The sequence below is a fragment of the Musca autumnalis genome, unplaced genomic scaffold (assembly GCF_047663935.1).
Source record: "Musca autumnalis isolate F117 unplaced genomic scaffold, ASM4766393v1 scaffold_1, whole genome shotgun sequence".
Classification (NCBI taxonomy): domain Eukaryota; kingdom Metazoa; phylum Arthropoda; class Insecta; order Diptera; family Muscidae; genus Musca; species Musca autumnalis.
Window position 1 is genome coordinate 15,573,091 of NW_027411644.1, and position 23,982 is coordinate 15,597,072.

The 23,982-nt window shown below is 38.0% G+C and overlaps 1 long non-coding RNA gene across 1 annotated transcript in view; it reads left to right on the plus strand.

Moving 5' to 3' along the window:
- Positions 1-23,982, plus strand: part of LOC141394102 (uncharacterized) — a 524,376-nt gene that overhangs the window by 254,494 nt on the left and 245,900 nt on the right. Inside the window, exon 2 of the long non-coding RNA XR_012410252.1 lies at positions 13,985-14,030. This is a non-coding gene — a long non-coding RNA (uncharacterized lncRNA). The remainder of the gene's footprint in view (positions 1-13,984; positions 14,031-23,982) is intronic.

Consider the following 23,982-nt stretch of genomic DNA (forward strand, 5'->3'; position numbering starts at 1 on the left):
TCTCCGTTAATAGACCACCCGACTTCATATACTCTTATCTTGTGCTTTTCTGAACGATAGAAAAGCTGATTGGCAAGTGAACAGAGAATTTTCCAATCACCGTTTCAGAGATCTAGTCATTCCGTCATATTCTTGAGATAATTTTCCGTGTCATCATCTCAACTGCAGCCGCTTGATAATACCTGCTGGTCTTCCTACGAACCCTTATGACTCGAGACTGTTGAAGTCAACAGGGTAGTAGGTGATCATGAGCGGAAAAAGTGGCTAGAGCACGTGTAGGCATTTGGCCTCGAATTCTGGAAAGAATTACGATAGAACGACTGTTATTTTTAACTGCGAGACATGGACAGAGTTGCCCGTGTTATTTTAACCGGCAATTTATAGAGCACCCCGAGAGTGATAGAGCGAAGTGGAGAGTAATACGCTGTATAAGAGCCCTCACATCCGGAGATGTACAACCACATGAGCGATGTTGTAGATGTCATCCGTACCGCGAAATCATCCAAAGCAGTAGTTCCACGCGGAATCTCAATGGTAATACTTAAGCAACAGGATGAACCCGTAGTTGAATACAGGACATTTTTTTCCTTTATACGCTTTCCCGATTACGATGGTACATTTTTTTTTTCAGGGGCAAGTCTTTACTTCTTGAGATAATAGTCTAAAAGCTTCAAAAAAGCCTGCCAGTACAAACTAAATTAGGTAGTATGTAAGATAAACCTCGAAAGGAGAAACCAATTTGGTCTAAACGTTGTACATTGTACTATATAGACGTCAGAAGTATTGTGTCTTACTTCTTTTCTTTAGGTCCGAGGCTGAGTGTATATCTCTGTCGGCCAAGCCGACTGATATTTTTTACTCGTTTAATTCGTGAGTATATATTTAAAAATCAATGATTGGATATTGCATTTCATGTCATTTGATCCATGGAATACTACAAAAAAGAATGCATAAACATTTCTCTTATCTGGTCTCCATTCCTTCATCCACATACGAACCTTTTATATTTTCCATGCAAACCACAGTTTCGTTTCAACATCCTCTCGCTATCTTATTGCTGTCCCTTGGCAATAATAATTTCCTTAATACACATTCATTCCATTTTGAGCAAATAATATAAGCCAAACATTCATATTTTGTTGCGGTGGCATAACTTAAGGTTGTGTATTATGTTCTGCTCTGTTAAATTTGCAATTTTCAATATGAATGGTGGTCGTGGCTGTGGTTGCTACGTTGCCTGACGACGCCGCCACCAACAAAGAAGGCCTATCTAGTGTCGTAGCATCACCCCACCACTCCACTCCGTTCACATAATGCCTGCGGTAGTTTGAACGATTGTTGCCGCTTTTGAATGCCGAAACCATTTATTTGGTTTCTTGAAACGATATTTTTTTAACAATTCTTGCTTTGATTTCGTTGTTTTTTTTTGTGGTTTTTGTTCATGTTTGCCATAACGCCGTTGTTGTTGTTGCAGTTCTTGTTGAATGGTTTTTGCCGTAATTTTTTTACTCGCTGGGATTTCCGTTTTGAAGTGTGCCAATTACCTTTAAATTGCCATGAATCTGCGAAAGAAGGGGGCCAATTACCCACAAAAAAAAAAAAAAAAAAAAACAACACGAATGGTCTCCCTTGGATCATCAATACCGGAAAATATCTATTGAATTCGTTTATTCTTTCGTTTTGTTTGTAATTGTGTATGGTTTCCACACGTTTTATTTTTCTCTCAAACTCTTCTTGGTCTTCTGTTTTCCTTCGTAAAGTAGTTTTATTTGCATTTTTGCCAATACACGCCGTGGCGGCGTCATCATTTCGGTATCACACGTTTGGATCTTTGACTCCATTTGAAGTTTGTAGCGTTTTCCGTCTGTAAATAACGTTGTGAATGAATACCGCGCGACCGACAATTTCATGCGGATCTTGGCGCATAAAATATTGCTGCTGGTATTTTGCAAAATATCGACAGCCAATATCATTACTGTCGTTATCATTATTATAGTCCGCTCGCTCTGAAGAAAACGTGAATATCTTCTAATTCATAGCTTGGTAATATTGATTTTTTCTTGTTCTTCATATTTCTCGCACAAATTGCATCTTTGAAGTAATTTCAATTTCTCTGTGCCGCCATACCATTTAACAGAAAAAAATTGATTAGCTTCGAATTGAATATTGGTTAAGTGGTTATTTATGAGAGTGCAACTCATAGTTGATTTTTTAATTGGAAGTCTTAGCAGGATAAAAAACTAAATTACCACCAATTCAATTTTTGTTTCATTAGAGAATTTGTTGTAGCAATAATTAAATATTTCCAAATAGTAAAGCTTGTGCGAAAATGCTTTGATTTGTCGTAATGGGTTCTGAGGCAGTGGCAAAACTTTGTTGACAAAAAAATCAGTTCACATTTTGTACTACTCCCTTATAACGATACCCCATAATTGTATCATGTTTAAAATCTCTAAATTCAAGGGTGCTACCAAATAAAGTTTATTTTTAAAACAATTCTGTTCAAGCGAACCCAAAACCTCCAATCACCTTTGATCATCCAAGTAGTTTTGTAGCTATTAAAATCCCAAAAGCTATATATGTAACTTGCTAAATATTCTAAAAAAATTGACTATAGTATATTAAATTATTGAAATAAGTATGAAGTTCATAAGTATGAGGTATATTGTTGAGATAAATTGTAATTGAGCTACATTAATTTTTTCTTTGGGGATTTTCGGAGCCTTTAGTAGGATTTTTACTACTGTGCTGCAGCAATGATTTCACCAAGCGGTAAGGTGACTTGATATGGATAATGATCGAATTTTCCTAGTAATCATCATATTGTACATAGTAATTCGTCTTTACAAAGACAAACGGAAATAAGTAAAGAAAGGACTACAAGGAACATATTCTATAAAAAGCGATCCACAAACAGCCCTTAAAATGCACTTAAGCAAAAGCTTTCAAGTTTTGTGAAGCAGGTACACGAAGGTATGGTTCTTATTCTTCTTGGACTTAGATATACGTATGGAAGCTATTGTATGATTTTCGGCCAAATGGGATACTCAATCCGTAAGTTATATGAGTTTGTGCCGATATAGACGCAAGGATTCGAAAAATTTCAACCGCGCATTTACGAAAATTTTTGACATTTTATGTGGCATGAACCTGAAGGATTGAACCGATATAGCCCATATTCGAATCCTATGCCTGGTAAAAAATATTCCGATGTGCAAAATTCAGAACAAATCTGTTTCTCTGTAGCATTTGGCATATTCTGGAAGAGCCAATCGAATTTAAACAAAGTTTGAACAAAATATATCCAAAGATTAGACCGAATCGGTTAATCCGTTCGTTTATTATCGTGCGCTTCAGCCGTCCGAAACAAATTTCGTCCCATTGTACGTTGAGAAGGAGACCGGTGGGTATTGTAGACTAAGACCCACCGGCTTTCTGTGATTGAAACTTCCGATATTTGATGTGACGACTTTCCGGTTTTCTATGTGAAGTACTCTATTAGAAGACCTCTCGGTCTTCTATGAAAATCGATGTTTTCCGAGAAGACCTACCGGCCTTTTATGAGACCACTTACCGGTCTTCTATGAGAAAACCTATCGACCTCATTTAAGAAGGCCTACCGATCTCCTATAAGAAGACCTACGTGCCTGCTCTGAGTGGACCTACCTGCATTTACTGAGAAGATCTACCTGGCTTCTCTGAGAAGACGTACCTGTTTTCCCTAAGAAGACCTACCGGTTTTCTAAGAAAAGACATACCTGTCTTCTATGAGAATACCGACGGGTTTACTGTGTGGAAGACTTACCGGTCTTCTTACAAAAGACAGACATTTTTTACTCAAGATATACAGGTCTTCTTATACAAGTTCGATGGGTCATTTCCTGGTCTTATTTGAGAAGACCTACCGAAATTCTATAAGAAGAGCTACCGGCTATATATGAGAAGACCTACCGATCTTCCACGAAAAGATCTATCGGTCTTCTATGAGAACCTATCGGTCTTCTGTGAGAAACCCTAGCGGCCGTTGGCGATATTTATTAGAAGACCTACAGATCTTCTATAAAAACATCTACGGCTCTTCTATAAGAAGAACTCCGGCCTTCTATGAGAAGTCCTACCTGTCTTCTATGAAAAGACCTGCCAGTTTTCTATGTGAAGTCCTTCAGGTAGGTAGAAGACCTATCGGCCCGGTCCGGGACCAATGGAGACCTGTATACCTGCTGTTAAAAGTTCGTTGGGTCATTTCCTGATTTCCTATTAGAAGAACTTCTGGTCTTATATGAGAAGACCTAATGAAATTCTATGGGAAAACCTACGAGTCTTCAAAGAGAAGACATGCCAGTCTTCTTTAAAAAGAAATATCGGTCTTTTATGAGAAAACCTAGAGATCTTCTGTAAGCAGACCTTCTTCTGTGAGAAGACATACCGGTCTTCTATAAGGAGACTTAGCAGACTTGATAGTCTTCTATGAGGAGACCTGCCGATATTCTATGAATTGACCTGCCGATTTTTTTTATAGGTAGATCTTACCGGTTGTCATTGACTTCTATAAGAAGAGCTACCGGCTTTCTAACAGAATGCATACCTATCTTCTTTAAAAAGAAACTACCTGTCTTTTATGAGTAGACCTACAGGTCTTCTATGAAGATCTACTTGTCTTCTATGGGAAGACCTACCTGTCTTCTATGAGAAGACCAACCTGTCTGTTATGAGAAGACCTTCCGGTCCTCTATGTGAAGACCTTTCGGTCTTCTATGGGAAGACTTTCAGTCTTCTAAGAGAAAACCTAACGATCTTCGATTAGAAGACCTACCGATCTTTGATTAGAAGACCTACCGATATTCGATTAGAAAACCTACCGAACTTTGAAAAGAAGACCTACCGATGTTCTAGAAGAAGACTTAGCGATTTTTTATAACAACTTACCGATTTTCTATAAGAAGACCTACCGATCTTCTATAGGAAGACCTACCGATCTTCTATAGGAAGACCTACCGGTCTTCTATAAGAAGACCTACCGATCTTCTATAAGAATACCTACCGATCTTCTATGAAAAGACCTACCTACCATCTATAAGAATACCTACCTATCTTCAACGAGAAGACCTACCGATCTTCTATGAGAAGACCTACCTATCTTCTTTAAGAAGACCTACCGTTCTTCTATGAGAAGACCTACGTATCTTCTTTAAGAAGACCTACCGTTCTTCTATAAGAAGACCTACCGATATTCTATAAGAAGACCTACCGATCTTCTATAAGAAGATCTACCGATCTTCTATAAGAATACCTACCGATCTTCTATGAGAAGACCTACCTATCTTCTATAAGAAGACCTACCGATCTTCTATAAGAAGGCCTACCGATCTTCTATAAGAAGACCTACCGATCTTCTGTAGGAAGACCTACCGATCTTCTATAAGAAGACCTACCGATCTTCTATAGGAAGGCCTACCGATCTTCTATAAGAAGACCTACCGATCTTCTATAAGAAGACCTACCGATCTTCTATAAGAAGACCAACCGATCTTCTATAAGAAGACCTATCGATCTTCTATAAGAAGACCTACGGATCTTCTATAAGACGACCTACCGATCTTCTATAGGAAGACCTACCGATCTTCTATAAGAAGACCTACCGATCTTCTATAAGAAGACCTACCGATATTCTATAAGAATACCTACCGATCTTCTATGAGAAGACCTACAGATCTTCTATGAGAACACCTACCGATCTTCTATGAGAAGACCTACAGATCTTTTATAAGAAGACCTACCGATCTTCTATAAGAAGACCTACCGGCCATTTATGAGAATACCTAACGGATTTCTATGTGAAGACCTATCGGCCTTCGATCTTTTTACAGAAGATAGGTATTTCTGCAATGAAGACCTGCATGTCTTCTTATAGAAATTCGATGGATCATTTCCTGGTCTTTTATTAGAAACCTTCTGGTCTTCTATATGAAGAATTGTTGGTCTTTTATGAAACGACCTGCGAAACTTTAATGAGAAGACCTACTGGTCTTCCAAGAGAAGTCATACCACTATTCTATGAGAATACCTGTCAGTCTTCTCACTGAAGACAGGTAGTTTTTTTTCGATGAAGACCTGTATATCTTCTTATAAAAGTTCGATTGGTCATTTCTATATTCTATAAGAAGACCTACCGATCTTCTATAAGAAGATCTACCGATCTTCTATAAGAATACCTACCGATCTTCTATGAGAAGACCTACCTATCTTCTATAAGAAGACCTACCGATCTTCTATAAGAAGGCCTACCGATCTTCTATAAGAAGACCTACCGATCTTCTGTAGGAAGACCTACCGATCTTCTATAAGAAGACCTACCGATCTTCTATAGGAAGGCCTACCGATCTTCTATAAGAAGACCTACCGATCTTCTATAAGAAGACCTACCGATCTTCTATAAGAAGACCAACCGATCTTCTATAAGAAGACCTATCGATCTTCTATAAGAAGACCTACCGATCTTCTATAAGACGACCTACCGATCTTCTATAGGAAGACCTACCGATCTTCTATAAGAAGACCTACCGATCTTCTATAAGAAGACCTACCGATATTCTATAAGAATACCTACCGATCTTCTATGAGAAGACCTACCGATCTTCTATGAGAACACCTACCGATCTTCTATGAGAAGACCTACAGATCTTCTATAAGAAGACCTACCGATCTTCTATAAGAAGACCTACCGGCCATTTATGAGAATACCTAACGGATTTCTATGTGAAGACCTATCGGCCTTCGATCTTTTTACAGAAGATAGGTATTTCTGCAATGAAGACCTGCATGTCTTCTTATAGAAATTCGATGGATCATTTCCTGGTCTTTTATTAGAAACCTTCTGGTCTTCTATATGAAGAATTGTTGGTCTTTTATGAAATGACCTGCGAAACTTTAATGAGAAGACCTACTGGTCTTCCAAGAGAAGTCATACCACTATTCTATGAGAATACCTGTCAGTCTTCTCACTGAAGACAGGTAGTTTTTTTTTTCGATGAAGACCTGTATATCTTCTTATAAAAGTTCGATTGGTCATTTCCTGGTCTTCTATGAGAATGTATATCAGTCTTCATTAAAAAATATCAGTCTTCTACGAGAAGATATAGAGTAGAGGATGACGCGTGTCGTGCCGTGAATAGTGCGTGTTCGTGCCTGCTTGAAAAACGCCACATTTGTGCGTGAAAGTGCAATAAAAAGTTGGTCCGTGTTTGTGCATGTGCGTGCCTATTTTTTTAGGCCCGCGCCCGTCTCTAACCCAGATGTCCTCTATAAGAAGACCTAGACCTACCAGGCTTTCTATGAGAACACCCTCCATCATCTACTTCTTCAGCTGGCCTATAAATATACCCTTCAAGTCTGTATCAAAAGATCTTGTGTAAACTCGTTCATAAAGACTCGACCTAAGACAAGTCAATTATAAAGACCCATTCCGGTAACTCTGTAGATAAAGGTTCCTTCTTTTACTTTACTTTGAAATTATCCTCTTTTGCTTGTCTCTATTGATTTCATTTTCAGGTAGATAAAGGCATTTCGTCTAGAGCTCCCTACTCTTTATTTTGGCTAACACAGTATATTCGGATCTCGTTTAAGAAACAGACAATCTTAAGAAATGAGCTTATACTCTTGTACGAGTGTTGCTCGATAATTTTCTGGCCTAGGCAACACTGCGTGTTGTCGTGTGTCATCTGACATTTTCATTGGAAATTTTGACATGCTTTAACATAAACATACTCAGGACAGAATAACATACGATTGTGTGTTGTGTTGATTACAATGCACTATAGGTAATTTGCCCAGTTTTTGAGGCAAAGAGTCGAATTTGCAACTTTTAATAATAATAATTTTAAATTGCCGTCAAAGTGAGAATTTCGAAGAAAAACTAAAAAAAATGTATTATAAGGCATATTTCAGTGTATTTGAAACCGCGGAAACATAAACCTAATATAAATATATGTAAAATGGACTAAATTTTCAATTGCGAGAGAGCTTTATTTGATATAGAATATAGCTTAAACATTTTTGGTAGCGACCAAAAAGTCAAAAATAAATATTTTATTTTTCTTAAATTCACGCCATATAGACTTATACTAAATTGGCCGTGTTTGGCCGTGATTTTGCCACCTAGAACACATTACTGAAAGTCTTCAGCATTGGTATTACAAAACCCGATTTTGCCCTTTTTTTGATATTTATCAGATTTTATAAGGTTACTTCTCAAAAAAAAGTCTTAAAATTGTGTAAGTTTGGTTTGAGGAAATAAATAATGATTATAAAACTAGTAAAAAAGTATCAGTCGGCTTTGCCGACAGAGATATACCCTCAGCCTGTGTGGATTTTAAAACCTTTTCCCAAAAAAACTTATATATTAAGGTTTTCAAAATTTTGACCGTATGAACCGACAAAAATATGGATAGGATTAAAGCTCAAAAATTTGCGGAGATATCGATAGATAGGCTTTTTTTAAATACTGTCCTACGAAAAACATAATATCGATGTAAACAGGACCACTAGGAACACCTTCGGTAAAATGTCCAAAGGATCCTCGAAAAGACCGTTATCCAAACAAAAATGTTGAACATGTGTGTGGGTGGTACCCCAAGGATTGGACAGATAGGGCCAAAATTTGAACATGAACTAAGTTTCGACAATATATAGAGATCCAAAGTTTGGACCAAATCCGTTGCTAGGTCTATGGGATATCGCGCGTACCATTTTAGCGAATATTTTAGAACTTTTGACCTATAACCACCACATTCGAATTTCATCTAATAATCGAACGCAGGTTGCTTCAACAAAAATCAAAGTGACTCAAGAGCGGGTCTTAAAGTGAATTTATTCAAAATTTTGTGTGGGAGGTATCCGACGGAGCGGACAAATATTGTCCATATTTGAACCTGATCTGTATCTGGTATCTGTGTAAAATATGGACCAAATCGTTCACTCCCATCAGGAGTTATCGTGCACACAATTTTTCCGAACATTTTTGAGTTCTTGTGAGGGAGGTACCTGAAGGAGTGGACCGATATGTCTTATCTTCAAACTTTAACTAAGTTTGCACAAAATATTACGAAGGCCACATCTTGACTGAGTCGGCAGATCCGTGTATATTGCCTGTGTATATTGAAACAATTTTTTCCCAAAAACATATCGCTCATTTACTCAAAGAGTGGCATAACTCAAAAAATTGTTTTTTTGAGTTAGCAATTTCTATTTTTTCGACGACTTCTACTTTATCTTGTGTCAAATTTTCAAGTTCATATCTCTGAAACTCAACGAGTTACAGCTTATTTTCTAGGAGTTTGGCATAAATCATCAAAAAAGTTTTTTGCATTTATGAAGCACTAAAACACTTCAAGTCATGCTCGATTTTGCACAGAAATTTAGCACTGATGTCTGGCTAGTTCTCTGCAAAATATGGTTCAACTAGTTATTTTAGTTTTTGTGTAATAATCTTTTTAAGTTGGGAAGTCAAATTTCATTCGACAACTTAAAACGCGTTTTTCTCGAAACTTGATTTTTTGAAATGTGTCACTCTTTGAGTAAATGAGCGATATGTATTTAGCGGTTTTTAAAAATTTTGGGCGTTTGAACCGACAAAAATGTTGATTAGGATTAAAGATCAAAATACTAAAAGGAATGGATCTACATTGACCATTATGAAAGTGTATCTCCAGCCACTACATATGGTGCCATAGGGGTTTTCCACCCTTCGGGTTGTTTGCTCAAGAAGTATGGACTTGCCCCTGAAAAAACTGTTACCATCGTAATTGAGGCAGCGAATGCAAGTTGCGTCAACAAAAATCATAGTGATTCGGTAGCGGGTCTTAAAGTGAACTTATCCGAAATTTCGTGTGGGACGTACCGGATGGAGTGGACAAATATAGTCCATGTTTGAACCTGATCTATATCTAGTAGATATATTAGGATGTGTAAAGTATGGACCAATTCGGCCAATCCCTTCAAGAGTTACCCTACGAACGAATTTTCCGAACATTTTTGAACTTTTGTGGGGGAGGTACTTGAAGGAGTAGACCGATATGGCTTATCTTCGAACTTAAACTATGTTTGGACAAAATATTACGAAAGCCAAATTTTGAACCGAATCGGTTAATCCGTTATAGAGTTATCTTGCGCTCCAACCACCTCACACGGTGTCATAGGGAGTTTTTTAGCAACTTTCAGGCTATTTTCTCAGGAAGTATGGACTTGCCCCTGATGAAACATGTACCGTCGTATGGGGGCAGTGAATAAAAGTTGTTAAAACAAAAATCACAACGATTCGAGAGATGGTCCTAAACTGAACTTTTCCGAAATTTTGTGTGGGAGGTACCCGAAGGAGTGGACCGATTGAGTCCATATTGAAAACTTATTTAAGTCGTTACACGTTTTACGATGGGCAAAGTATGGACCAAATCGGTTACTCCTTTTAAGAGTTATCGTGCGCACAAATTTTCCGAACATTTTCGAACTTTTGTGGGGGAGGTACCGGAAGGAGTGGACCGATATAGCCCATCTTCGAACTTAAACTAAGCTTGGGCAAAATATTACGAAAGACAAAATTTTAACCGAATCGGTTCATCCGTTCGAGAGTTATCGTGCGCTCCATCCAGCCACACAAACGGACGGACATTGCTCAATCGACTCCAAATTGTCTGAAACACATTTCGTCCAAACATACTTGGGGTCTAAAACCATTATTTCGATGCGGCACATTTTGCCCGTGTGAAAGTGTATATACCCTCGTTAGCATAAATGCTGAGGGTATAAAAATATTGTTGTTTGCAATTTCATTGCAAGTAAAATAAGTAATGGCGACAAATTGTTCGTTATATCCGTGGTTTTCTATAAACGGTGCGGCAGTAGTAAGCTTTATTTATCTCTCTTTTACATATTAATCATTGATACGGTTTAAAGGAGCACTAAAATCGTCTTTATGTAAAAAATATATATATGTAAAAAAATATACAAAATTGTAATAACAATTTTACTTACTACCGTGATCGTTTTCACCAGTTTGTTTTGTATAAGAAAACGAATGAAAATGTCATTGGAAGAAATAGCTTTGTTCGTTAATACGTAGTTGCTTATAACCATTGTTCGTTATATCCGAATTTATCTGTAGAAATCTTTGTTTTATCTTACTTTTACACATAAATAATTTTAAAAGTAAAAAAGTCCTTTAATTCCGCTGTTATTCATTTTTGCCTCAAAAACAGGGCAAATTACCTTTAGTGCAGTGACATGAAAAAATCACTTTGCAAAAAAAAAGAACTAGAATATCCTTGTGAACATTTTCGTCTGATCGTTGTTCACAACTTTCGACGTGGATTATCACGACCAGAATGTATCGATCATAGTACTGTGAAAAACTGGTTCAATGAATTCAATCGTGGTCGACACTCGCCTATAAACGAAGGTCTATAGGGTCGTCCAAAAACGATCATCGTGCCAAAAAAAAATTTAGACGTGAGAATTATGTATGTATTTAAATTAAACATGAATTCAATTTTTTTCTTTAGTGTACTTTTGTTTATCTTTGTCATAATTCATCAACTATATCTTTTTTAGCCTTCTTATTAATTTCCTAAACATATAAATTAACTAATTCTTCTTTGGTTACTCTCTTCATTAAACTGCTTTAACATTAAATCATATTTGTTATTGTATTCGCTGTAATCGGTTATTCTTTTATGTTTCGAATTTTATTTTAAATATTAATGTGACATCTCTGACGAGAGTTGAGTTGAAGTTTGGAGTCGAAAGTATATGTTTGTAGCGTTTACGAAAATATTAAAATAAAGAAATATTGATTAATAAAAATACATTTGTGTTTTAATTAACATAACTTGCGGAAACGGATAATGCAAGATCGCCATGTTATATACCGTGATATAGAGGCATCCTTGGACATTTCTATCGCCAATTAACATTTGACATTGCATGAACACCTGGCCGCAAAAATGGATTGTTGGATCGCCTTTCGATCGGTGCAAGAAATTTAAAAAAAATACCATTCAGTGCTTCAAAAGACGTTTATAAGATGGAACCAGGTGACGAATCATGGAATTATGAGTGTGAGCCCGAAAGATACCAGCAACCGCAGCATATGCTTTATATAACGTTCAAAAACACGTTTTGGAGGTGTCTCAATGGCAGTGGAGAAAGTGCTTCAACAGTGGTTTGAGCGCATACAAGAGTGTATAAATAATCATGCTGAAGACATCTTTAGAAAAAAATAACAAGTAAAAAAGTGTTAAGTTCGGCTGGGCCGAAGTTTTTATACCCTCCACAATAAAATATTCTGAAATATTTGATGCGGAGATGTTCTGTTACCACTGATAACTAAATAAGGTAAACAAAATGCATATAGAAATGCCTTTAATCAGTTGTCAACCTTATATGGGGATAAATCAACGTGTGGACCCATGCTGATAATTGTTGGTGGAGAAGTTTTGTGACCACTGGGTACCTCAAATTCGAATTGCAGATTACAAATAGTTCGGTTAAAAATTGTTGCCAAAATCCTCAAAATACCGAAAATCGGAAGGTACCTTTATATGGGGGCTGTACCAAAACATAGACCTATGTTGACGGTTTTTGGAGAAGATGTTTTGTGACCACTGTAAAAATGTAAAATTACAAGTAGTTTGGTCAAAAAATTTATCTAAAATGCCCAAAATATCGAAAATCGGGAGGTACCGTTATATGCGGGATATACCAAAACGTAGGCCGAAATGGCCCATCTTCGAACTTGACCTGCCTATGCAAAAAAAATACAGTTGTGCAAAAGTACCACAGACGGACATGACTAGATCGTCTTAGAATTTTATACTGATCAAGAATATATATACTTTACATGGTCGCAAATGATGAGTTCGATGTGTTACAAACATAAAAACAAACTTAATATGCCCTCCATACTATGGTGGAGGGTATAATAAACCCAATTTTGATAATAAGTATTTGCGTTTTCATTGTTAGGTCAGAAATTTATTGAGCAACCTCCGTATTAAGATTGTCTTTTGTTTGTCTATGAGATTATCGTTTGCTCATTGCAATTTTGCAATTCATCTACAAATATTTCCTTCAGTTCGTATATAAAGACTCTCGTTTTCGTCTATAAATATTCCCGTCAGTTCATCTATAAAGTATCCTTTCTATTCATACTTCCATCAGCTCGTCTATAAAGACTCCATTCAGTCCATCCGTCCCTTCCATTCGCCCTTCAAAACTCCCTACTCATCTATATACTCCCATCAGTTGGTCTAAGAATGCTCCTTTCAGCTACATCTCATTCTTATGTATTACTTTCAGTTTCATCAGCTCTTATATAAAAACTTACTTCTTGCCAGTTATAATAAAAACTCCCTTTTTAAGCGAGATTAATGGGAGAGCATGTTACAAAAACTGCTTCATGACCGTTTAATCATCATGATTCCCATTTCGTCCTAAAATCTGCATAAAATGTCTCATATGTTTCAGAAAAAAAGTAAATAAATACAACATTCATAAAAAAATATGTTTGTCGCCATAAATTTCACAGCAGTGAAACGTTTATCATGATTTACGATAGGAAGTTTAGTTTTACTATCAAACATCTCTGTGTGGCACGAATATTTTTTGGTTTTATTAACGACGACATTTTGTGAGGATTTTTCGTTTAGGATTTGTTGCTAAAATATTTCTGCTTTTGCTATATCGCATTCAAATGTCTTTGATTACTGCGAGGCGAGACCGTATCAACAGTTCGCCCCTTGTCGTGCAATAAATCCATGTTAACAAATCTCGTGATGTTTATGATAGATATTTTTCAAAGGCTACCAGTGTTGCATAAGTTGGGGAAATTTCATATCGTAAGCTTAAGATTTCACAACTGTACATACAAACCTATGGATTTTTGTTTCACATACATATGACAAAAATAAATATTACTTTCCTTTTTTTGTTTCAGGTCATTCTTGTCCGAGTTTGGTATTAGATTACCTCATTTAATACATGTAAGTAATGGCAATTGCATTTTACAATTCCCTTAAAAAAATCCATGACCATATCAAATAGCTTATTTTTACTTTTTAAGTTCAATATTCGTTTGTGTAGCAGTTCTACTTCTACAGTTCAATATTTACAATGACGCAAAATACAAACACAATTTGTAAAGTTTTTTTTCCTTTGCATTCTCTATACTTTGCCCTCACAACTGTGTGCTATTGATAAATTTGAATTTATCCTTAAACAAAACTCCCTAGAGTGAATTATTCAAAACGTGACCCTTTTTTTACGTTTTGGCGATAACATTCAAAACACAGCAACATGACACAACTTTTGCATATAAATCAAAATAAAGAATTGTATTTAGAGCTTTTATTCAAGCTAATGGCGACTATTGTTGTGGCAAACAGAGAAAAATACATGCTTCTCGAAATTTATAATCAAAATTTCTTTGTCGCCAGGAAGTAGAATAAACTAAAAGCAAATATAAATTATCATTTGTGGCTGGTTTTTTCTCCTTCTTTACGGAAGACAGAACAAGAATAACATTTTAAAATTTGCCACCCAGAAGGGAAAAATATTGAAAAATATTGTCATTTATAATTTTAGAAAAATTGTTTTTGAATTTTAAAAGAAATTTTCTTCGTACAAACTCTTCTAAAATACTGACAAAAATGCCACACCTTTTTTGTGATACACTCAGAAAAATTTTCCTATATTATGGCAATAAATGTTCAGTTTCAAACGCCTGCATACAACTTCTCTGTCCATCCATCCACCGACGTTGCCATCTATAAAGACTCTCTTCAGATGGTCTTTAAAGACTCCTTTAAGCTCTTCAATAAAGATTTACTTAAGCTCTTCAATAACGACTCCCTTCCGCTTCTTTAAATACTTTTCAGCTCGTCTTTAAAGACTCCCTTCAGCTCGTCTATAAAGATCCCTTCAGCTCCTCTATACTTTCCCTAGCTCTACCATTAAGTTAGTCTATAAAGATTCCCATTCGTCTGTAAATACTCCCTTTTTTCTCAACATGAAGGAAGTCTTTATACCCTTCATTTTGTCTATAAAGACTGCCTTCAGCTCGTCTATAAAGACTCTCTTCTAATTGTCTATAAATATTCACTTCTGGTCGTCTATAAATTCTCTCCCCAGACTCTCTTCAACTCGTCTATAAAGACTACCTTCAGCTCGTCTATAAAGACTACCTTCAGCTCGTCTATAAAGACTCCCTTCAGCTCTTCTATAAAGACTCCCTTCAGCTCGTCTATAAAGACTCCCTTCAGCTCGTCTATAAAGACTCCCTGCAGCTCGTCTATAAAGACTCCCTTTAGCTCGTCTATAAAGACTCCCTTCAGCTCGTCTATAAAGACTCCCTTCAGCTCGTCTATAAAGACTCCCTTCAGCTCGTCTATAAAGACTCCCTTCAGCTCGTCTATAAAGACTCTCTTCAGCTCGTCTATAAAGACTCTCTTCAGCTAGTCTATAAAGTATCCCTTCAGCTCGTCTATAAAGACTCCCTTCAGCTCGTCTATAAAGACTCCCTTCAGCCCGTCTATAAAGACTCCCTTCAGCTCGTCTATAAAGACTCCCTTCAGCTCGTCTATAAAGACTCCCTTCAGCTCGTCTATAAAGACTCCCTTCAGCTTGTCTATAAAGGCTCTCTTCAGCTCATCTATAAAGACTCTATTCAGCTCGTCTATAAAGACTCCCTTCAGCTCGTCTATAAAGACTCCCTTCAGCTCGTCTATAAGGACTCCCCTCAGCTCGTCTATAAAGACTCCCTTCAGCACGTCTATAAAGACTCCCTTCAGTTCGTCTATAAAGACTCCCTTCAGCACGTCCATAAAGACTCCCTTCAGCACGTCTATAAGGACTCCCCTCAGCTCGTCTATAAAGACTCCCTTCAGCTTGTCTATAAGGACTCCCTTCACCTCGTCTATAAAAACTCCCTTCAGCTCATTTATAAAGACTCCCTTCAGCTCGTCTATAAAGACACCCTTCAGCTCGTCTATAAAGACTCCCTTCAGCCCGTCTATAAAGACTCCCTTCAGCTCGTCTATAAAGACTCCCTTCAGCTCGTCTATAAAGACTCCCTTCAGCTCGTCTATAAAGACTCCCTTCAGCTCGTCTATAAAGACTCCCTTCAGCTCGTCTATAAAGACTCCCTTCAGCTCGTCTATAAAGACTCCCTTCAGCTCGTCTATAAAGACTCCCTTCAGCTCGTCTATAAAGACTCCCTTCAGCTCGTCTATAAAGACTCCCTTCAGCACGTCTATAAAGACTCCCTTCAGCTCGTCTATAAAGACTCCCTTCAGCTCGTCTATAAAGACTCCCTTCAGCTCGTCTATAAAGACTCCCTTCAGCTCGTCTATAAGGACTCCCCTCAGCTCGTCTATAAAGACTCCCTTCAGCACGTCTATAAAGACTCACAACATCTCCTCAGTTCGTGTATAAAAAATCTCTTCTGCTCGTCTATAAAGACTCTCTACAGCTTGTCTATAAAGGCTCTCTTCAGCTCATCTATAAAGACTCTACTCAGCTCGTCTATAAAGACTCTCTTCAGCTAGTCTATAAAGTATCCCTTCAGCTCGTCTATAAAGACTCCCTTCAGCTCGTCTATAAAGACTCCCTTCAGCCCGTCTATAAAGACTCCCTTCAGCTCGTCTATAAAGACTCCCTTCAGCTCGTCTATAAAGACTCCCTTCAGCTCGTCTATAAAGACTCCCTTCAGCTCGTCTATAAAGACTCCCTTCAGCTCGTCTATAAGGACTCCCCTCAGCTCGTCTATAAAGACTCCCTTCAGCTCGTCTATAAAGACTCCCTTCAGCTCGTCTATAAAGACTCCCTTCAGCTCGTCTATAAAGACTCCCTTCAGCACGTCTATAAAGACTCCCTTCAGTTCGTCTATAAAGACTCCCTTCAGCTCGTCTATAAAGACTCCCTTCAGCTCGTCTATAAAGACTCCCTTCAGCTCGTCTATAAAGACTCCCTTCAGCTCGTCTATAAAGACTCCCTTCAGCTCGTCTATAAGGACTCCCCTCAGCTCGTCTATAAAGACTCCCTTCAGCTCGTCTATAAAGACTCCCTTCAGCTCGTCTATAAAGACTCCCTTCAGCTCGTCTATAAAGACTCCCTTCAGCACGTCTATAAAGACTCCCTTCAGTTCGTCTATAAAGACTCCCTTCAGCTCGTCTATAAAGACTCCCTTCAGCTCGTCTATAAGGACTCCCCTCAGCTCGTCTATAAAGACTCCCTTCAGCACGTCTATAAAGACTCACAACATCTCCTCAGTTCGTGTATAAAAAATCTCTTCTGCTCGTCTATAAAGACTCTCTACAGCTTGTCTATAAAGGCTCTCTTCAGCTCATCTATAAAGACTCTATTCAGCTCGTCTATAAAGACTCTCTTCAGCTAGTCTATAAAGTATCCCTTCAGCTCGTCTATAAAGACTCCCTTCAGCTCGTCTATAAAGACTCCCTTCAGCCCGTCTATAAAGACTCCCTTCAGCTCGTCTATAAAGACTCCCTTCAGCTCGTCTATAAAGACTCCCTTCAGCTCGTCTATAAAGACTCCCTTCAGCTCGTCTATAAAGACTCCCTTCAGCTCGTCTATAAAGACTCCCTTCAGCTCGTCTATAAAGACTCCCTTCAGCTCGTCTATAAAGACTCCCTTCAGCTCGTCTATAAGGACTCCCCTCAGCTCGTCTATAAAGACTCCCTTCAGCTCGTCTATAAAGACTCCCTTCAGCTCGTCTATAAAGACTCCCTTCAGCTCGTCTATAAAGACTCCCTTCAGCTCGTCTATAAAGACTCCCTTCAGTTCGTCTATAAAGACTCCCTTCATGTCGTCTATAAAGACTCCCTTCAGCTCGTCTATAAAGACTCCCTTCAGCTCGTCTATAAAGGCTCCCTTCAGCTCGTCTAAAAAGACTCCTTTCAGCTCGTCTATAAAGACTCCCTTCATGTCGTCTATAAAGACTCCCTTCAGCTCGTCTATAAAGACTCCATTCATGTCGTCTATAAAGACTCCCTTCATGTCGTCTATAAAGACTCCCTTCAGCTCGTCTATAAAGACTCCCTTCAGCTCGTCTATAAAGACTCCCTTCAGCTCGTCTATAAAGACTCCCTTCAGCTCGTCTATAAAGACTCCCTTCAGCTCGTCTATAAAGACTCCCTTCAGCTCGTCTATAAAGACTCCCTTCAGCTCGTCTATAAAGACTCCCTTCAGCTCGTCTATAAAGACTCGCTTTAGCTCGTCTATAAAGACTCCCTTCAGCTCGTCTATAAAGACTCGCTTCAGCTCGTCTATAAAAACTCCCTTCAGCTCGTCTGTAAAGACTCGCTTCAGCTCGTCTATAAAGACTCCCTTCAGCTCGTCTATAAAGACTCCCTTCAGCTCGTCTATAAAGACTCCCTTCAGCTCGTCTATAAAGACTCCCTTCAGCTCGTCTATAAAGACTCCCTTCATGTCGTCTATAAAGAAGGGAGTCTTTATAGACGTCTCCCTTTACGTCGTCTATAAAGACTCCCTTCATGTCGTCTATAAAGACTCCCTTCATGTCGTCTATAAAGACTCCCTTCAGCTCGTCTATAAAGACTCCCTTCAGCTCGTCTATAAAGACTCCCTTCAGCTCGTCTATAAAGACTCCCTTCAGCTCGTCTATAAAGACTACCTTCAGCTCGTCTATAAAGACTCCCTTCAGCTCGTCTATAAAGACTCCCTTCAGCTCGTCTATAAAGACTCCCTTCAGCTCGTCTATAAAGACTCCCTTCAGCTCGTCTATAAAGATTTCTTTCAACTCGTCTATAAAGACAACCTTCAGCTCGTCTATAAAGACTTCCTTCAGCTCGTCTATAAAGACTTCCTTCAGCTCGTCTATAAAGACTTCATTCAGCTCGTCTATAAAGACACCCTTCAGCTAGTCGTTAAAGACACCCTTCAGCTCGTCTATAAAGACTCCCTTCAGCTCGTCTATAAAGACTCCCTTCAGCTCGTCTATAAAGACTCCCTTCAGCTCGTCTATAAAGACTCCCTTCAGCTCGTCTATAAAGACTCCCTTCAGCTCGTCTATAAAGACACCCTTCAGCTCGTCTATAAAGACTCCCTTCAGCTCGTCTATAAAGACTCCCTTCAGCTCGTCTATAAAGATTCCTTTGAGCTCCTCTATGGAGGTTACTTTCGGATCGTATATAAAGAATCGTCTATTAAAACTCCTTTCAGTTCGTCTATAAAGAAGCCCTCCAACTCATCTAATTAAACACTCCCTTCAGTTCTTCCATAGAGACTACCTCCAGCTTATCTTTAAAGACTTCTTCAGTTTGTCTGTAAAGACTCCCTTTCGGTCTATAAAAGCTCCGCTTATCTCGCCTATAACAACTCCCCTCAGACACTCTTCACATCGTCTATAAAGACTCATTTCTCCTCTTTACCTTCTTCCGCACTCCTTCGGCTAGGTTGTAAAGATTCCTTTCGGTTCGTAAATAAAGACGTTAATCGGCTCGTCTGTAAGGACTCCATTCGTCTGGCAGGGCTCGGTCTTAAATATATGATGGACTTTCCTTAAGGTAAATTGTAATTTGTGGTTCTTCTCAATTTCTTTCACATTTTTGGGCGTATTTCTTCCCAAAGTCTTGGAATTCCATGGAGAACCATATAACCCATGATGAGATGTAGCCGATATGGACAACAATATCACGTCTGGAAATTCCGCACAAAACTGAAAAATAAAAAAAAACTTTGTCTTATTTCCCCACTCAAATATTGACTACATCGACATTCTCTGTCTTTGAAGTACAACAACACGTACGTGCCGAGGAAAGTTGCAGAAAAAAAAAGAAAATACATTTCAAATGATGACAATAAAAGGACATGAACACGAACGTCCTTAGATAAGACCATAGACAAAGTCACATAGCCAGTAAAGAGGACGAAGGAGGGAGGGTTGGTTCAGAACTAAGACCGGAATAGAAATAAAACCAAATGACATAAAAAGCCATTATAGCTGGTTCATATGTTCGCAGGACAGCAACAACAACATCAACTCCTAGTAAAATGAGGCAAAAAGGACAACGGGACTGTGCAAGCGAGGGTAACAACTAGCTGAGCTCATAAAGGGAAAAGATGCTTGAAGCAAACCGGAAGGAAGTTCAAACATTATAAGTACGAAACATGTTTAACCAGATTATCAAAGAACAAAATCGAATCGAATGAAGTGAACTGAACTGAACGTGTAACACACACGCACACACACGACCCAGAATAAAGTCAATACGGTTTTGGGACATGCATTACTACTTAAATATTGCCGCCAAAAGGCAGTCTTACCAACAATCCCCCTCCCTAAGGGGAACAAACATACAAAACGGTTGCAAACAAACAGGAAATGAAAGGAAGCGGTTGACTTTCAGGTTGTTAATTTTGCTTGCATAGCCATTCGTTCGTTTTTTTGCTTTTTATACCAAACAACTCTGGGCAATGATCAAAAAGACTTTTTCGAAAAAAAAATATCCTGAAAAAATGATTGCGTGTACAACGACCATTTGGGGAATAATATTAACAACAACAACTGAAAGCAGCACAGAACAGAAAACAACTGTAAGAGATTAAATATTAAGTTTGAAAAATGCTAACGCGATTTTCCGTTTTGAAACAGCAACGCAAACCCAAAGCTCATTGTAGCTGTTTTATACGAATTCTTCCACAGCTCACACACATTCTCCATAAAATACTGTAATTTTTAGTTCAAATCAAATAAATTTTTAGGGCCCAAACAATGACCATAAAACGAACATAAAAAAGTTGCTAATGAAACGACTCAACCAAACAACCAACCAACCGACCACTTCCAAACAGGAAATTTTATGATGCCCAAAAGTTTAACGGGCAGGCAACTTTGAACAACAGTAGCCGGCACGTAATGTCGAATATAAAGATGAATACCCAATAGAGGGATACATTTTATGGCCTGGTTATTTGTACGAAAAGAACCATTTTGAAATTCTTAATAAAATATTTTAAGATGTACGGAAAAAAAAGGGTTTGTTCCGAAGTTTATCCCAACAATCTGTGACATTTTTGTTTTGAAATGTAATGGCTAATTTCATTACCCATCCATTTTGTGTACTCCGCAATTAAAATTTGTTTAGAATGTCAGAACGGCGATAAAATGTGGGATATTAAACATTTTTATGGTAAGGAACTTAGAATTTTTTAATATTTTATAAGACGATGTTCTTCCAAGGAATGGCAAGTGATGTTTGTTCGTCGTAATAAAAACTGCAACATTCTCCAGGAACTCCATAAAAGCATTATAAATACAACACAAAGAAAAATCTCTAAATATTCTTTGAAAATCTACAATAAACCACGTCATTCCCAGAGTTGTCTGCAGTACAAATACGCCACGGAGCCATTTATATTGTCAATAAAAATGGACTTCTGTTTGCCTTAAAAGATTCATCACCTTTCGCCAATGAAATTAAAGTCGTAATACAATTATTGACATTTGATTGTCTATAAAATTCCCTTCAGGTCGTCAATAAAGACTCCCTTCCTTTCATCCATAAATATACTTTCCGGCTTATTGTTGTTTATTACCTACTTACTTAGGTGGCCCTCTACAGAACATTTATCCTATAACCTAATCTAACAGAAGCTTCCATTATTCCTCTCATTGTTGTTTTTCTTTCGAAATTTGAATATTGTGTTTTTGATCTCGTCTTCAACTTGTTAGTCCATCGAAGCCTTCACCTTTCACTTCTGCGTGTCCAAAATGCGGCCCATAGTTATACGCCAATGTAGTGTTTTCATCAACGTTCATTCTTATGACATTTAAAAATGCCAATGTCGTTATATAACCGATACAACTTGTGATTCATACGATGTTGATATTCACTGTCAACACAGGTTTGCCCTCAAATCTTTCGAAGAAATTTTCTCTCAAACACACCAAGTGCTGGCTTATCTACTTGCGCAAGTACTTAAGCTTCGACTAGAGTCCATAAATTTCAACACTGATTTCCACGCAGATACAACAACGAATTTCATGATCAGTTGTCGCTTTTGTCGCTGTCAAAATACGAACACAAGACATTGAAACTATGTCGTTCTTTGGACTGCCGCTGGTTACGAAGTTTTTTTTTTTTTTTTTCAATTTACACACATGCGACACGATTGCAAAGATAGAGAGTGCAAGTGAGAGCAAATATATATTCCCTAAATGTAGGGTTCGTACGACGAAGCTATGCTAGTCACGTCGCCTCTGCTGGGAAATTTGCTGCTGGTTTGATGTCCCGCAATGGTAATTGGTAAATTCTCTGAATCCTTGCCAATCATTGCCGTTTATGTTTACGGAGACGATGATCGGAAGATGGTCCGAGTCAAGGGAAATAACGGGTTGCTAGGATACGTCATTTATCAGAACGGGTGCCACAATGGTGATGTCTGTCGAGCTGTGGCAATCTCCTCCTATCCTTATACGAGGGGTGTATCTATAGACCGTTTTTAAAAGAAAGGGGGCTTCTATAGACCCTGTCTAAACAAAAGGGTGCTTCTATAGACCCTTTCTGAAAAAGGGTGCTTCTATAGACCCTTTCTGAAAAAGGGTGCTTCTATAGACCCTTGTCTGAAAGAAAGGGTGCTTCTATAGACCCTTGTCTGAAATAAACGGTGTTTCTATAGACCCTTTCTGAAAAAGGGTGCTTCTTAAGCCCTTTCTGAAATAAACGGTGTTTCTATAGACCCTTTCTGAAATAAACGGCGTTTCTATGGACCCTTTTTGATAAATGTGCTTCTATAGACCCTTGTCTGAAAGAAAGGGTGCTTCTATAGACCCTTGTCTGAAATAAACGGTGTTTCTATAGACCCTTTCTGAAAAAGGGTGCTTCTTAAGCCCTTTCTGAAATAAACGGTGTTTCTATAGACCCTTTCTGAAATAAACGGCGTTTCTATGGACCCTTTTTGATAAATGTGCTTCTATAGACCCTTTCTGAAAAAGGGTACTTCTATAGACCCTTTCTGAAATAAATGGTGTTTCTATAGACCCTTTCTGAAAAAGGGTGCTTCTATAGACCCTTTTTGAAATAAACGGTGTTTCTATAGACCATTGTCTGAAATAAACGGTGTTTCTATAGACCCTTTCTGAAATAAACGGCGTTTCTATAGACCCTTTTTGAAAAATGGTGCTTCTATAGACCCTTGTCTGAAAGAAAGGGCCCTTCTATAGACCCTTTCTGAAAAAGGGTGCTTCTATAGACCCTTTCTGAAAAAGGGTGCTTCTATAGACCCTTTCTGAAATAAATGGTGTTTCTATAGACCCTTTCTGAAATAAACGGTGTTTCTATAGACCCTTTTTGAAAAATGGTGCTTCTATAGACCCTTGTCTGAAAGAAAGGGCCCTTCTATAGACCCTTTCTGAAAAAGGGTGCTTCTTAAGCCCTTTCTGAAATAAACGGTGTTTCTATAGACCCTTTATGGAAGAAAGGGTGGTTTTATAGACCCTTTCTGAAATAAACGGTGTTTCTATAGACCCTTTCTGAAATAAACGGTGTTTCTATAGACCCTTTTTGAAAAATGGTGCTTCTATAGACCCTTGTCTGAAAGAAAGGGCCCTTCTATAGACCCTTTCTGAAAAAGGGTGCTTCTATAGACCCTTTCTGAAAAAGGGTGCTTCTATAGACCCTTTCTGAAATAAATGGTGTTTCTATAGACCCTTTCTGAAAAAGGGTGCTTCTATAGACCCTTTTTGAAATAAACGGTGTTTCTATAGACCATTGTCTGAAATAAACGGTGTTTCTATAGACCCTTTCTGAAATAAACGGCGTTTCTATAAACCCTTTTTGAAAAATTGTGCTTCTATAGACCCTTTCTGAAATAAAAGGTGTTTCTATAGACCCTTTATGGAAGAAAGGGTGGTTCTATAGACACTTGTCTGAAAGAAAGGGTGCTTCTATAGACCAT